A 16,051-nucleotide genomic window follows, 5' to 3' on the forward strand; every position below is an offset into this window, starting at 1 on the left:
TGAATAATGTATTGCTGAAAAGGCAACTCTATCTTCCAGAGTTCTAGTGAACTTTGCCTTATGAAAATTCTTCCCAAACATCAAATTCTTAACGAGTGGTCCTTTTTGTAATACCTCTGGAAAGTTCAAAGTAGATTTAATAACATAAAATCGGATATAATTAAAATTATTGGGAGCCATATATCAGGGAAAAATTTATTTCTTTTCATGGAACCGAATTTTAGGCCAACTAAATTTTATTTTGTTGTTACAGTTGTTTCTTTAAGGCTAAATAAATAAGGTTGAGGACAAGCAACGGGTATAATAAGCAAGGATTCATTTGCCTGTAAAGATACAATTCTTTAAATATTCGTGTCAGAAAAAAACAATAAATTTTTGTGTGTATTTTTTTGGTTTGGTTTTTTTTACTGGCATGACGACATAATAGCCGATTATTAAGTACTGACAATCAATGAGAGATTTAACCAGCAAACATCATTGAAATATTTTTTAGTTTCAGATATATTTTTTTCATATTTTGACATAAAACATTCGAAACAGTATGCCAATTAAAATAAATCATTTGCATAGGTTGCATTGGAATTTCATCTTCCTATTGACATAGTAACATAAGGTTGTAGCTATGAAATTCATAAAATTGTACAGAGAAATTGCTTTCCACACCCGTTTATTTTCTCTGTGAAGAATTCAATTTCATTGGAACAATGATGCTCAAACGTTTGCCGCATAGCTTTTGTCAATCGAAATAAAGCAAAACGCAATGTTATGGTTATAAATTTTTCCATGATACTGGCCATGCAAATTGTCTATCACATGGATGGATCATAGGTTGAATGAATGTGAACATAAACGCTATGGTAAAAGTGAAAATTTGAATTCGCATGATGTGGCTTACAGTAGAAATTGTGAAAAATGAAAAGTTTGGCAATATAGAATGATGGATTGGGGTCAAGAGGCCTTTCGGAATAAGGGCTGATGAAAATTTTTGAGAATATTATAAAGTGAAATAAAATAAATTAATTCAAATCATATTATATGGAATTGTGAAAGATTAAAAACGAATAAATTAAATTAAAAACAAGTATATACGGCCGTAAGTTCGGCCAAGCCGAATCTTATGTACCCTCCACCATGGATTGCGTAGAAACTTCTACGAAAGACTGTCATCCACAATCGAATTACTTGGGTTGTGGTATCTTAAAACTTTTTAACATCGTTTTCTAAATTGTTAGTTAGTCCATACGTGGTATATATTAGACAAAAAAGGTATGTATAGGTAAGTCTACAAATAATTACGAATCGATATGGACTTTTGCACGGTACTTAGAGAGCCAGAATTGAAATATGGGGGTCGCTTATATGGTGGCTATATACAATTATGAACTTAATATGGACCAATTTTTGTATGATTGGGGATCGATTTATCTGAGGGCCATATATAACTATAGGCCGATATGGACCTAGTTAGGCATGGTTGTTAACGGCCATATACTAGCACAATGTACCAAATTTCAACTGACTCGGATGAAATTTGCTCATCCAAGTGGCTCCAAAACCAAATCTCGGGATCTGTTTATATGGGGGCTATATATGATTACGGACTGATATGGACCACTTTTGGCATGGTTGTTAAATATCATATACTACCACCACGTACCAAATTTAAACCAGATCGGATGAAGTTTGCTTCTCCGAAAGGCACCGGAGGTCAAATCTGGGGATCGGTTTATATGGGGGCTATATATAATTATGGACTGATATGAACCAATTCCTGCATGGTTGGATACCATATTCTAACATCACGTACCAAATTTCAACCGAATTGGATGAAATTTGTTCTTCCAAGGGGCTCCGGAGGTCAAATCTGGGGATCGGTTTATATGGGGGCTATATATACTCAAGGACCGATTTCGACCAATTTTTGCATTGGTGTTTGAGGCCATACATTAACACCACGTACTAAATTTCAACTGAATCAGATAAATTTTGGTCTTCCAAGAGGCTCCGGAGGTCAAATCTGGCGATCGGTTTATATGGGGGCTATATATAATTATGGACCGATGTGGACTAATTTTTGCATGTCCATTAGAGACCATATAATAACACCATGTATCAAATTTCAGCCGGATCGGATGAATTTTGGTCTTCCAAGAGGCCCCGGAGGTCAAATCTGGTGATCGGTTTTTATGGGGGCTATATATAATTATGGACCGATGTGGACCAATTTTTGCATGGTTGTTAAGGACCATATACTAACACCATGTACCAAATTTCAGCCGGATCGGATCGATGTGGACCAATTTTTGCATGGTTGTTAAAGACCATATACTAACACCATGTACCAAATTTCAGCCGGATCGGATGCAATTTGCTTCTCTTAGAGGCTCCGCAACCCAAATCGGGGGATCGGTTTATATGGGGACTATATATAATTATGGACCGATGTAGACTAATTTTTGCATGGTTGTTAAAGACCATATACTAACACCATGTACCAAATTTCAGCCCAATCGGATGAAATTTGCTTCTCTTAGAGGCTCCGCAAGGCATGTCGGGGGATCGGTTTATATGGGAGCTTTATGTAATTATGGACCGATGTGGACCAATTTTTGCATGGTTGTTAGAGACCATATACCAACACCATGAACCAAATTTCAGCCGGATCGGATGAAATTTGCTCCTCTTAGAGGATTCGCAAGCCAAATTTGGGGGTCCGTTTATATGGGGGCTATATGTGGACCGATATGGCCCATTTGCAATACCATCCGACCTACATCAATAACAACTACTTGTGCATAGTTTCAAGTCGATAGCTTGTTTCGTTCGGTAGTTAGCGTGATTTCAACAGACGGACGGACGGACGGACATGCTCAGATCGACTCAGAATTTCACCACGACCCAGAATATATATACTTTATGGGGTCTTAGAGCAATATTTCGATGTGTTACAAACGGAATGACAAAGTTAATATACCCCCCATCCTATGGTGGAGGGTATAAAAAAATACATAAAATTAAAATCAAGTTACTGAAAAGAAAATGCCCGATATATAAATTTATACATGCCTTGCTATACATATCTCAACATTGACAGAGAATTTTCATAGGCTTTCATATAGATCTGGTAGAGGAGATTACTTATTTGAATATTATATGCTAATGGAATAAATAAGTTATTAGAAAAAATCATATTAAGGGACGGTTTCTCAATGTTCGGTTATTATTTATCAGTGACATGAAACAGCTGATCGCATTTAAATTTTACTATCATCCGGTTAAGTATTAATTCTAGGATATAAAACTGGCCATAAGAATTGAAATACAATCTCTTGCCAAACCCTCCCCCAATCCATCCCTGTGCAATTGCATACCCCGAAAACTTATTTGCCAGATGCCCTCTGTTAATTGAAAATATTTTTCGTCTATTAGACATGATACTTTCGAAATTTCCATTTGAGCTCACAGGTGAGTTGTGGCATTCCAAGCTGAAAAATGACAGAATATTGCACACAATTTTTGTATCGGCGTCCGTTACAGGCTGATGAATACGAGGTTGAGGTATACATGGATGACATAGGGATTGCAATCACACTTGTAAAATCTATATATAAGTTAAAAATTCGACTTTTTTGAAAAATAATTGTCAGCTTTAAATAGATTTTTAGACTTTTGGCAATGTCCGATTTTTGATGTTGAAAACCTTTTAAATTTTTTCTATAAGTTATTTCCAGGGAGAAATTCCACACCGAAAAAAAATCCGTAGTTAAACTAACTTAACTAAAGCTAATTATAACTTATTTTTGTGTGAAAAAAATAATTTTTTGCTAGTTAAATTTTATTATTTTTTGAGAAATTTTCCACAACCCAATGAAATTTTCCTTTTGTTAAGTATGTCTCAAATATTTTATGAACTAAACGTGGTTATAGAGTTCAATGACTATACACATAAGTACAATATGAACTAAAGCGGAAGAAAATTTGCGTTCGATTTCCCAATATAGTAAGAATGAACTACTGTATGATTAAAATGATCACACTAAAAAAAAATTAAAAAGCCAATTTAACTCTATTGTAGTTCATGGAATTATTATGTTTTGAGAAAGTTTCCATTACTTTAATAATTTTTTTGCATTAGGACGAATGTCCATCATTTCAACAGTAGCTACACAGAATTTGCTTCACTTCTTAAGGTGTGGGACGAATTCAGTGTTTTGGATGTGAATTTTGACAAATAAATAATTTTTAATTTTTTATGATTTTTTAATGCATTATAACGCTTGTCTGGAACGTTTGTCAGCAAATATTAAAAAAAAAAAAATAAATTTCCCTTTAAAAATATGAAAAAAGCGGATTATAAAAAAATAAAGAACATCTTGGGAGGGAATTTTTGGAAGTTTTTGAAAGTTGTGCCTTGAGAAAAACTTCCAAATTTTTTTGATGGGTAAATAGTCCACAAAATAGTTCAGAATTTCTTAAAATTTGTAAATTTTACCAACAATGCGCCCACCTTGTACTTCGTATGACACTAAAGATATTCTTGGAATTTTGAACTCCAATTTTTTTCCTTCAAACTATAAAATTTTATTTAACAAGTGAAACAAATGTCTAATAAATGTTCTTGAATTTGTCGAAAAAGATAGAGGAAGCACGCTCAAAAACAAACCCAGCCAACTACATTCAAATCGATGATTTGAGTTTGGCAAAGGAAAAGAGATATGCTTGCAAATTTGTTTAGGCAGTACTACCGACTACCAAACCTTTTTTCGGAAGGTTCAAGTGTAGTTCACTTTGGGTTGAGTGAATTACCCGAATTTATTCTGATAATTGGTTGATAGTTTTGCTGCAAGTAGAGGATGCTGATGAGGAATGTGGTAATTCCGAAACAGCTGAACATCCAACCATCTTGCAGTCTATAGGGCTTTGCCCAAATAAATTTGACATGCATACTTTTCCTCTGTTGGTTAAGCTACACCTGTAGTTTAGTCAATGCATGGTTTTAAGCTGAGATCAAAAACAACAATAACGAAAAATATTTACTTATTTTTGTGATATCGGCGTGATGTAGTACTGTTTAGTTAATATTTTCTAAACATAATTTAAATTTTCTAAAATTAACCAACATTTTTCTTCCTGGTGGGTTCACTGTTTTTTCAGTGCATGATTTGGCGCCAAGGATATTTTCTTTACTTTTACTTAATTTTATATATACCCTCCACCATAGGATGGGGGTATATTAACTTTGTTATTCCGTTTGTAACACATCGAAATATTGCTCTAAGACCCCATAAAGTATATATTCTGGGTCGTGGTGAAATTCTGAGTCGATCTGAGCATGTCCGTCCGTCCGTCTGTTGAAATCACGCTAACTTCCGAACGAAACGAGCTATCGACTTGAAACTTGGCACAAGTAGTTGTTATTGATGTAGGTCGGATGGTATTGCAAATGGGCCATATCGGTCCACTTTTACGTATAGCCCCTATATAAACGGACTCCCAAATTTTGCTTGCCGATACTCTAAGAGAAGCAAATTTCATCCGATCCGGCTGAAATTTTGTACATGGTGTTGGTATATGATCTCTAACAACCGTGCAAAAATTGGTCCACATCGGTCCATAATTATATATAGCCCCCATATAAACCGATCCCCCGATTTGGCTTGCCGAGCCTCTAAGAGAAGCAAATTTCATCCGATCCGGCTGAAATTTTGTACATGGTGTCGGTATATGATCTCTAACAACCGTGCAAAAATTGGTCCACATCGGTCTATAATTATATATAGCCCCCATATAAACCGATCCCCCGATTTGGCTTGCTCAGCCTCTAAGAGAAGCAAATTTCATCCGATGCGGCTGAAATTTGGTACATGGTATTGGTATATGATCTCTAACAACCGTGCAAAAATTGGTCCACATTGGTCCATAATTATATATAGCCCCAAATAAAAACCGACCGCCCGATTTGGTTTGCGGAGCCTCTAAGAAAAGCAAATTTCATCCGATCCGGCTGAAATTTGGTACATGGTGTTAGTATATGATCTCTAATAACCGTGCAAAAATTGGTCCACATTGGTCCATAATTATATATAGCCTCCATATAAACCGATCCCCAGATTTGACCTCCGGAGCCTCGTGGAAGGGCAAAATTCAACCGATTCGGTTGAAATTTGGTACGTGGTTTTAGTATATGGCCTCAAACACCCATGCAAAAATTGCACGAAATCGGTCCATAATTATATATAGCTCCCATATAAACCGATCCCCAGATTTAAACTCCGGAGCCCCTTGGAAGAGCAAATTTCATCAGATTCGGTTGAAGAAGAACGTGATGTTAGTATATGATATTTAACAACCATGCCAAAAGTGGTCCATATCAGTCCATAATCATATATAGCCCCCATATAAACCGATTCCGGGATTTGGTTTTGGAGCCACTTGGAGGAGCAAATTTCATCCGAGTCAGTTGAAATTTGGTACATTGAGCTAGTATACGGTCATTAACAACCATGCCTAACTAGGTCCACTCGGTCTATAGTTATATATAGCCCTCTGTTCAGATTTCGTATCTAAAATTAATACAATCCAAATTTTCTTCTGCAATTTATAAGATCCCAGCAAAAAAACGCGTGCCAATAGAGTAGTGAACGTTTTCTTTTTGGATCCGGAAGTGGTATCAAGTGGTGTCACAGAAGCAATGGACTTGTCATTGGGCGGATGTCCACAAAAGACTGAAAGAGAATTACATCTGAGGAACTAATGCAAAAGCAATACAGCTTATGAGCCAATTTTGTAATACTTCGGCATCTAAGAAGAACATTTTCATTGCTTTTATGGCTACGCTTTAAGACCCAATACAATTATATATTAATTATATTTAATAAATCATTAAATAAATAAATAAAATTTTATTTGGATGTATATTTAACCATAATTATTACAATTCTTATACATAAAAATAAAACTAATTTAATAAGAAAAGCGAACTATAAAAAAAAAAATTAGTCGAAATTCTATTTTCAACTTTCCATCTCTAGGATGGGTTAGCATTTTCGAAATATACCCTAAGCTGTCTGATTGCAATGCTTCATTAAATTTTGTTTGATGAAAAGCAAACAAAATCGTTAAAGCATTACAATATGTTGTACTAAAATAGTTTTTGATATTCATTTACTGTGAGATATATTGAATTGAAGCGCATCAAAATAATGCAAAATTGAAATATGAAATTGCAATAGACTATGAAAACTTGCATAATAAGCTATGACCAGAATTTCGCCAGTTACTTTTTTTATTAAGTAAAACGAACTGAACATAATAAGGTTTTTAGAGTATTCGATTATTATTAAAAAAAATATTTATTTATTTATAAAGTCATTTTAAATTATTTGTTAGTGTATTAATTTATTTTAATTTGTTCCAATTGAATTGAATTGAATTGTTATCAAAATTATTAGTCCTTGTATATTTGTTTTTGAATAGGGGACGACATTCTAACATCGTTTGCCTTTATTGCTATAAAAAATCCATATCACATTGCTAACATATTTTTGTATATTAATTATTAGCTTGTTTTTCTTACTATGGCCATTTAAAGACATTTCCCACATTACCAAGTTTTTTGTTTGTTAGTTGACGATTGTCATTTAATTGTGGATTGCTGTGCTAAAACTGGATTCATCTAAAGTATTAAAATTTTTATATTAAATAATAAAAAATAAAAAACTGAAAACTAAGTGGGCAAAAAATGTGACTAGCAATTCTTGTTTCTGTTTAGTTTTCAATTTTTGTGCGTTAGCATTCGATTTCGTTTGTTTTACATAAAACCGGAAAACATGCCTGGCATATGACACAGACCATACTCGTAAGAGAAGTAGGTTGATGCAAATAAAAGTGAAATTTACTGGAATGTGGCAAACAAGACGTCAGCTCTAAATATTTTCTCATTCTGTCACCTACAGATGGCCAAGTGTTGATGGAGGTCGTTTCCGAAAGACAGGTTGCTCTAAGGTAATTTATACAGAACGATAGTAGACCAAGTGGCGAAAGTGTTAAAGACTATTGTCTGACAGTGCAGTGTTGTAGGTTGTGAGAACGGAAATCCATTTTATTTTATTGTTTTTTTTTATTTAGGTGTGTTGTAGCGGTAAAAATACCACAGTAACTCAACATAGAATTAATACTCGGAAAAGTAAATTGAAAATTCTTGTCTTTGGTGAAATTCTCGAATGAACAAATTTGAATTGTAAGTTTCCCGTACCTAAAGCCAGGCAACAAATCTCAATGAATTCGATTCTTTAGTATGAAAAAGATTTATACATATGTCGTGTTATATGTCGACTTAATAATTCAATAAAAAAGACTTAAAATGTCACAAAAAGATATTGAAAATTCACTAAATTAAATCCCAGCAAGCAAGGGGAGAAGTTCATTCTATGTCATTACTTTTAATGAAAATTAAAAAATTCTCTTCTTGCGATGGACTTTTTTTTCAATTTACAATAAGATCTTTGGAGGTAATATATGAAAATCCTTTGTTTTACTCAGTTTTCGTAATAAATTTAAATTTTCTGAATTTTACCGGGTATATATCGCAATAAGGACAAACAAAATAATGGAAATTCCCAAAAAAATGTTTGAAAATTGGAATCATATATTTGCCTATATTATCCAAAACGCCTCTACGTAGAGATAATTATTTTTTTTTTGTCCAAGATTTACAATCATAATAAATAATGAAAATAAATATAAAAAATTAGGTGCTACAATAAAGGTTTCGTACAGATATAATTAGAAAAAGTTAGGAAAAATTTTGTTTTTTATAGCTTCCACTATAGGATGGGGAGGGTATATTAACTTTGTCATTCCGTTTGTAACACATCGAAATATTGCTCTAAGACCCCTTAAAGTATAAATATTCTGGGAAGTGATGAAATTCTGAGTCGATCTAAGCATGTCCGTCCGTCCGTCTGTTGAAATCACACTAACTTCCGATCGAAACATGCTATCGACTTGAAACATGACATAAGTAGTTGTTATTGATGTAGGTCGGACGCTATTGTAAATGGGCCATATCGGACCAGTTTTATGTATAGCCCCCATATAAAGCGACGCCGAGATTTGGCTTGCGGAGCCTCTTGGAGGAGCAAACTTAATCTGATCCGGTTGAAATTTGGTACGTGGTCTTCAACAACCATGCAAAAATTGGTCAATATCGGTTTATAATTATATATAGCCTCCATATAAACCGATACCCAGACTTGACATCCTGAGCCTCTTGGAGGAGCAAAATTCATCCGATCCGGTTGAAATTTGGTACGTAGTGTAAGTATATGGTCTTTAACAACCATGAAAAAATTGGTCCATATCGGTTCATAATTATATATAGCCCCCATATAAACCGATACCCAGATTTGATATCCTGAGCCTCTTGGAGGAGCAAAATTCATCCGATCCGGTTGAAATGTGGTACGTGGTGTAAGTATATGGTCTTTAACAACCATGAAAAAATTGGTCCATATCGGTTCATAATTATATATAGCCCCCATATAAACCGATACCCAGATTTGACATCCTGAGCCTCTTGGAGGAGAAAAATTCATCCGATCCGGTTGAAATGTGGTACATGGTGTTAGTACATGGTCTTCAACAGCCATGCAAAAATTGGTGCATATGGGACCATAATTATAAACCGATACCCAGATTTGACATCATGAGCCTCTTGGAGGAGCAAAATTCATCCGATCCGGTTGAAATTTGGTACGTAGTGTATGTATATGGTCTCTAACAACCATGCAAAAATTGGTCAATATCGGTCCATAATTATATATAGCCCCCATATAAACCGATCCCCAGATTTGACCTCGGAAGCCTCTTGGAGGAGCAAAATTCATCCGATCCGGTTGAAATTTGGTACGTAGTGTAAGTATATAGTCTTTAACAACCATGCAAAAATTGGTCCATATCGGTCCATAATTATACATAGCCCCCATATAAACCGATCGCCAGATTTGACCTTTGTAGCCTCTTGGAGGAGTACAAATCATCCGATCTAGTTCGCTATAAAGCGACGCCCATATTTCAAATCCGGTTCTCTAATTACCGCACAAAAGTTCATATCAGTAGACTTCCCTATATATATCTTGTTTTGCCTAATATATGTGGTACGAGTATATATGGTACGTATGGATTAACTTACAATTTAGTTTGATTTAATCCTCAATAAATCCTTATTTCAAAGAAACCGTGTTTTTGGCTCAAAAAACATTAACAAAATCCTTAAGTGAAGGTCAAAATTTATAGCTACAATTTTGTGGGCGTACAAGTGTATATGGAAGTTATAAAAAAATCTGATACCATATGAACCATAAATAAATATATGAAAGACATATGTAAACTTGACTTGTTTCCAAATTTCAAATCAAATCTCATTGAAATCGGTTTAGCCAACTAAAAAGGTAGACAAACGGACGGACGGATTGAATATTTTCAGTGTACAATACCCATTTTTGAATTCCAATTTATCTGGAAGATATATTTTGTACCCTAGGTTCAAAGTGGTTAAGAGTATAAATATCAAAATTATAAGACAAGAGGAGATTCATACAAATATACAAAATGACGTAAGTTATAAATTATTCCTACAGGTTTGTGAATTATTTCAGCGAATTTGTCAGCATTGTATAAATTTACAAGCTAAAAACAAATATTCATAAAAAAATATTGAAAACTACTACAAATACACTCAAGATTACAACAGACAAGTTCAACGAGAGTCATCTCCAGTATTCTACTGAGATTATTTTTGTAGATACGTAGATTTCGTAGACCACAAAGATCGTTAACAGACAAAAATATATTGTCTGGTTTACAAAAATATGTTCAATTTTAATGACATTCTCTAGTGTTTGTGTGTGTGTGTGTGAGTTTAGAGTGAAATTGAATTTTAACAACAACGAATATTCTTCCTTTTTTTACAATTGCGATTTTTGACCTTGGCATTCGCATTGCCATAATAGGAAAGTTCACTTTTGGTGGTCGTACGGCTGACAATGAAAATTTATTTTGTCATCACTCACTCTAGTATCTGTTTATTCCTCATTTTGGTTGCCAATAAGTCGCTCAATCGAACGTTCGGTTGTTCACATTGACGACAGCTTTAACAAAATTCGAAATATTTTTTTTCGATTTGATTTTTTTGGTATGACAGTTGGATAAGTTATTTTGGTGGAATTAAAGTGGTAAATGCTATGAACAAAATCGTGCTCTCGAGTTGTATACATTGACTAATTACTGGGTATCTGTTTTCGTTGTTGTTTGCTACTATTTTGTTGAATTTAATTGTTCAATTTTTTCCGAATTCTATTGCCAGCTAAGGCACCATCCGTACACGCAATGTGAACCGCAACGCAATGGCATTTATGTGAATTTTGTAAAGTGGTGGCACCTATCATTTTTTTTTTTTGTTTTGCAACAAAAAAATTACATTTAATGAGCTTGAACAAAATGACTCATTTTTTGTTAGACACTTGCAATTGAAAGGAAATTCTCAGAAATCGTAGTTAGTATTATGAAAAATAGGAAAATGTTTTACTAAGTGAATCATGCCATTAGTTGTGGGCGGAAATTAGGAGGATACTTACGTAGTATAATTAACACATGGTACCTCTTGAATTTTAAATAGGAACACTCAGAAATTTTATTAATATAATTAGTTGCCCAAACACGACCTGTAAAGAATGAATAAACGAAAGTTCAGTCAGGCCGAACCATAAATTGTGTACAAATGTTCACTAACGTCTAAAGATGGAAAGGTAAGTTCAAATTCCTTAACATTACCAGATAGTTCATATGGAGTCTATATTAGACAGACTGATTAAATAACTATACAGCAACTTTAGTTCTCAATTGATTTATATAGAAATGTCTATATTTAATTATGAATCAATATGAACCAAATTGGAACAGTGTTGCCAGGGAAAATCGGTTTACCCTACAAGGACAGAAAAGGTTCCCTAACATACTTTCCCCTATATTCCCAAAAATGTTCCCTACAATTTCCCCTACAATATTTTCCGTTAAATTTAAACAAAATTTACAAAACAAAAATGTTTCTATCTTAAAACATATGAAACTTCAAAGTATATTACGTAAAAATAAATTTGTATCACCACCACGATTGCCACACTGTGTAGTATTCTAAATTGGTAGAATTCTTTGTGTTTTGGTAGATCAAATCTCTATAGAAATAAAATTTTGGAAAAAGTTTATATACAAATAAACCAGTTCTATAAAAAAATTTAAAAAATGTTTCTATAGAAATAAAATACGTAGGAAAAAATTTATAGAAATAAAATTTTCACCAAATTTTCTTTAAAAATAAAATTTTGAACAAATTTTCTTTAAAAATAAAATATTGACCAAATTTTCTATAGAAATAAAATTTTGACCAAATTTTCTATAGAAATAAAATTAGGATCAAATTTTCTTTAGAAATAAAATTTTGATCAAATTTTCTTTAGAAATAAAATTTTGACAAAATTTTCGATAGAAATAAAATTTTGACAAAATCAACAGTCAATTTTTGTAAGATTTTCTTCAAATTTTGGTACGAGTGATAACCGTGGTCACCACACATTGTTAAAGATCAAGCCTTACCGGTTCCAATTTCATACCTCTAGAGACACCACAATTTAAAAATTATTCAAAATTGTGTTGAGTGGTAAAGTCCCTACATTTTTTTTTACATATTAAAAAAAAACTTACATGTATGAAATTTCCACTACTTCTGGCAACACTGAATTGGAACTACAAATAATTATGGACCGACAAAAACAAATCTTTGCATGATTATTGGAGAGCATATGCTGAATCCAATTTCAAGTAGATTATATCAAGTTTTCTCTTCCAGGAAGATCAAGAAGTCAAGTGGATGAAATTTTATGGAGCCTACACCAAAGAGTGGTCCGATATGACCCATTTGCAATACGACAATAACAACTACTTGTGTCTTCCAAGACGACATCTATGTTCGTTTGGAAGTTAGCGTCATGCCAATAGATGGACGGACAGACATTGCTACAATTGCACTACGACCAAAAATGTACAGGATTCCTGATATGTAATACAACAAAGTAAAACGATAATTATTTTTTTTTTGTTTGTTGTTCAAAAGCAAAGATATCACATTTTTGAATTAAATTAGATTTATTCGAATTTGATACTTTTGGCCCAAATTGTGGGACACACACGCTGCACTAAAGTTACTCTGTGAAATTTTGGCCCATTTCCGGCGCACCTCAATCTTGATATCGTTGAACTTTGATACTTAGTGACAACCTTATTCTCCCAAATGCTCCTGGCCAAAGACCAAAGGATAGAGGTCCATAGATTTTGGTGGGCATTGTTAGGTAGAAATAAAGCGAGGAACCTCCTTTTACTCTCCCAAATGCTCCTGGCGCAAAAGACCAAAGAATAGAGATCCGGAGATTTTGGTGGCCATTGTTAGATGAAAATGAAGCGAGGAACCTCGTGTTTAAGCCATTCTTAGATATCGTGTGCTGAATGCGATGGAGCTTAGCCCTGTTGGAATGTCCATGCTATGCCACCGAAATTTTTTCTCCCCAGGGATTCATACTGTCTACGAGAAATTTTCATTATTACATTTGGCATAGATTTTGACACCACGACCGATCAATATGGGCGGGGAGCACACATCGATCGGTATGGCGAACCACTCCATTACCATCGGCGGCGTTTGCATTCTGGTGGCTAATTGAAGGTGTAAATTTCCAGCTGATCTTCCACCATAGGATGGGGGGTATATTAACTTTGTCAATAGTTGTTATTGATGTAGGTCGGATAGTATTGCAAATGGGCCATGTCGGATCACTTTTACATATAGCCCCCATATAAACCGATCCCCAGATTTGGCTTGCGGAGCCTCAAAGAGAAGCAAATTTCATCCTATCCGGCTGAAATTTGGTACATGGTGTTGGTATATGGTCTCTAACAACCATGCAAAAATTGGTCCACACCGGTCCATAATTATATAGCCCCCATATAAACCGATCCCCTGATTTGGCTTGCGGAGCCTCTAAGAGAAGCAAATTTCCTCCGATCCGGATGAAATTTGGAACATGGTATTGGTATATAGTCTCTAACAAGCATGCAAAAATTAGTCCACATCGGTCCATAAATTTATATAGCCCCCATAAAACCGATCCCCAGATTAGGCTTGCGGAGCCTCTAAGTGAAGCAAATTTCGTCCGATCCGGATGAAATTTGGAACATGGTATTGGTATATAGTCTCTAACAAGCATGCAAAAATTGGTCCACATCGGTCCATAAATCTATATAGCCCCCATATAAACCGATCCCCAGATTAGGCTTGCGGAGCCTCTAAGAGAAGCAAATTTCATCCAATCCGGCTGAAATTTGGAACATATTGTTGGTATATAGTCTCTAACAAGCATGCAAAAATTGGTCCACATCGGTCCATAAATTTATATAGCCCCCATATGAACCGATCCCCAGATTAGGCTTGCGGAGCCTCTAAGATCCAAAACTAATCTACCAAAATTTTATTTCTATAGAAAATTTTGTCATCATTTTATGTCTTTAGGAAATTTTGTCAAAATATAATTTCTGTAGAAATTTTTTTCAAAAATTTATTTCTATAGAACATTTTGTCAAAATTTTATTTCTGTAGAAAATTTTGTCAAAATGTTATTTCTATAGAAAATTTATGAAGCATTTCATAGTTGGAGAGGAATATTTTGCAAAATCTTCCAAAACATCTAGAATTCTACCAATCTACCAAACAGTAAAAAATCTGCCATTTTTGGTAGACTCCATAATTGTACATAGGTCCCATATAAAGCGACCCCCATATTTCAATTCTGCCTCTAATAATTACCGCACAAAATATCATATCGTTTCGTAATTATTTCTTTCCTATATATACCGGCTCAATATATACGTGTTAAGAAGTTTTAAGATGCCTTGCCATCGGCCGCAACCCAAGTAGTTTTATTGTGGATGACCGACTTTAGTAGAAGTTTTTAGGCAATCCATGGTGGAGGGAGGGTACATAAGATTAGGCTTGGCCGAACTTACGGCCGTATGTACTTGTTTTTTGTACAGAAACTGCTCAAATTGGAATGGATTCTAATCCGCAAAAACCAAATTCGGTAACTGACCTCTCTTGTGCAAGCGAAGTACCTCCTGTGCTCTTTCCAATCTAACTTTTTTTGTGCATCGGTGAGCTATCGACGTTTTTGGAACTTCCATGGCATTAGTCCAAGCTCATTCTTCTTTTCAATATGTGTTGCATCCGCGTAGATTTTAATCGAATTTGGCTTAACTTTTTTGAATCATTCCTGGTGTTGTTACAAATCTTTTCGTTCGTTTTTGGATGCAACCCTGCCAGAAACACGGTAACGAACAATGGTACGAGAAACCAATGATTTATTCATATTTAAATGCTGTAGGGATCCAACAATAGTTATTTGTGCTTATCCTGCCGAATATAAAACAACACCACCACGCTTGAATTCCATTGCGAATAACTTTATTTATGAATGCAATAAATCAAAATGCTTTTGTACGCTGGTAAACAATAAAATGTTGCTATAGACAGAAAACTTCTCTCCTATCGTAGAATGATTCTTGATTCTATGTTCAGCCAATGTACCTCTACTTTATAGACGAGTCCGAACAGCTAAGGTAAAATCACTTAGAGAAATTTGAAACACTGGGAAATGCTCGTTTGAAATTGAGGTGAAACCCACGACCCCTTGTAAGCAAGATACCACGCAGGCTCTCCAATTGCTAAAAACAGCTATCGCAATCGACGGCATAGTCCAATTGAACCTAATCTATCAGCCTATTACCACGGCCAAAAATAATCTACCAAAACTTGAAGAAAATTCTACCAAAAATCTACAAAATCTCAAAAAAAATTTTGTGTATGCAATTAAAATTTTGTGTTTAATATGTAATTTTTTTTTGATGTCCAAATTTCCCTTGAATTGGGAATGTGTCGAATTTTAAATGT

General features: G+C 34.4%; 1 protein-coding gene across 4 annotated transcripts in view; it reads left to right on the top strand.

Annotated features, from left to right (window-relative positions):
• Window positions 1-16,051, top strand: part of jbug (filamin-type immunoglobulin domains fbug) — a 169,667-nt gene that overhangs the window by 26,470 nt on the left and 127,146 nt on the right. The gene's annotated exons all lie outside the window — the stretch shown is intronic.

This window comes from Haematobia irritans, chromosome 5 (assembly GCF_050003625.1).
Source record: "Haematobia irritans isolate KBUSLIRL chromosome 5, ASM5000362v1, whole genome shotgun sequence".
NCBI classification, from domain to species: Eukaryota; Metazoa; Arthropoda; class Insecta; order Diptera; family Muscidae; genus Haematobia; species Haematobia irritans.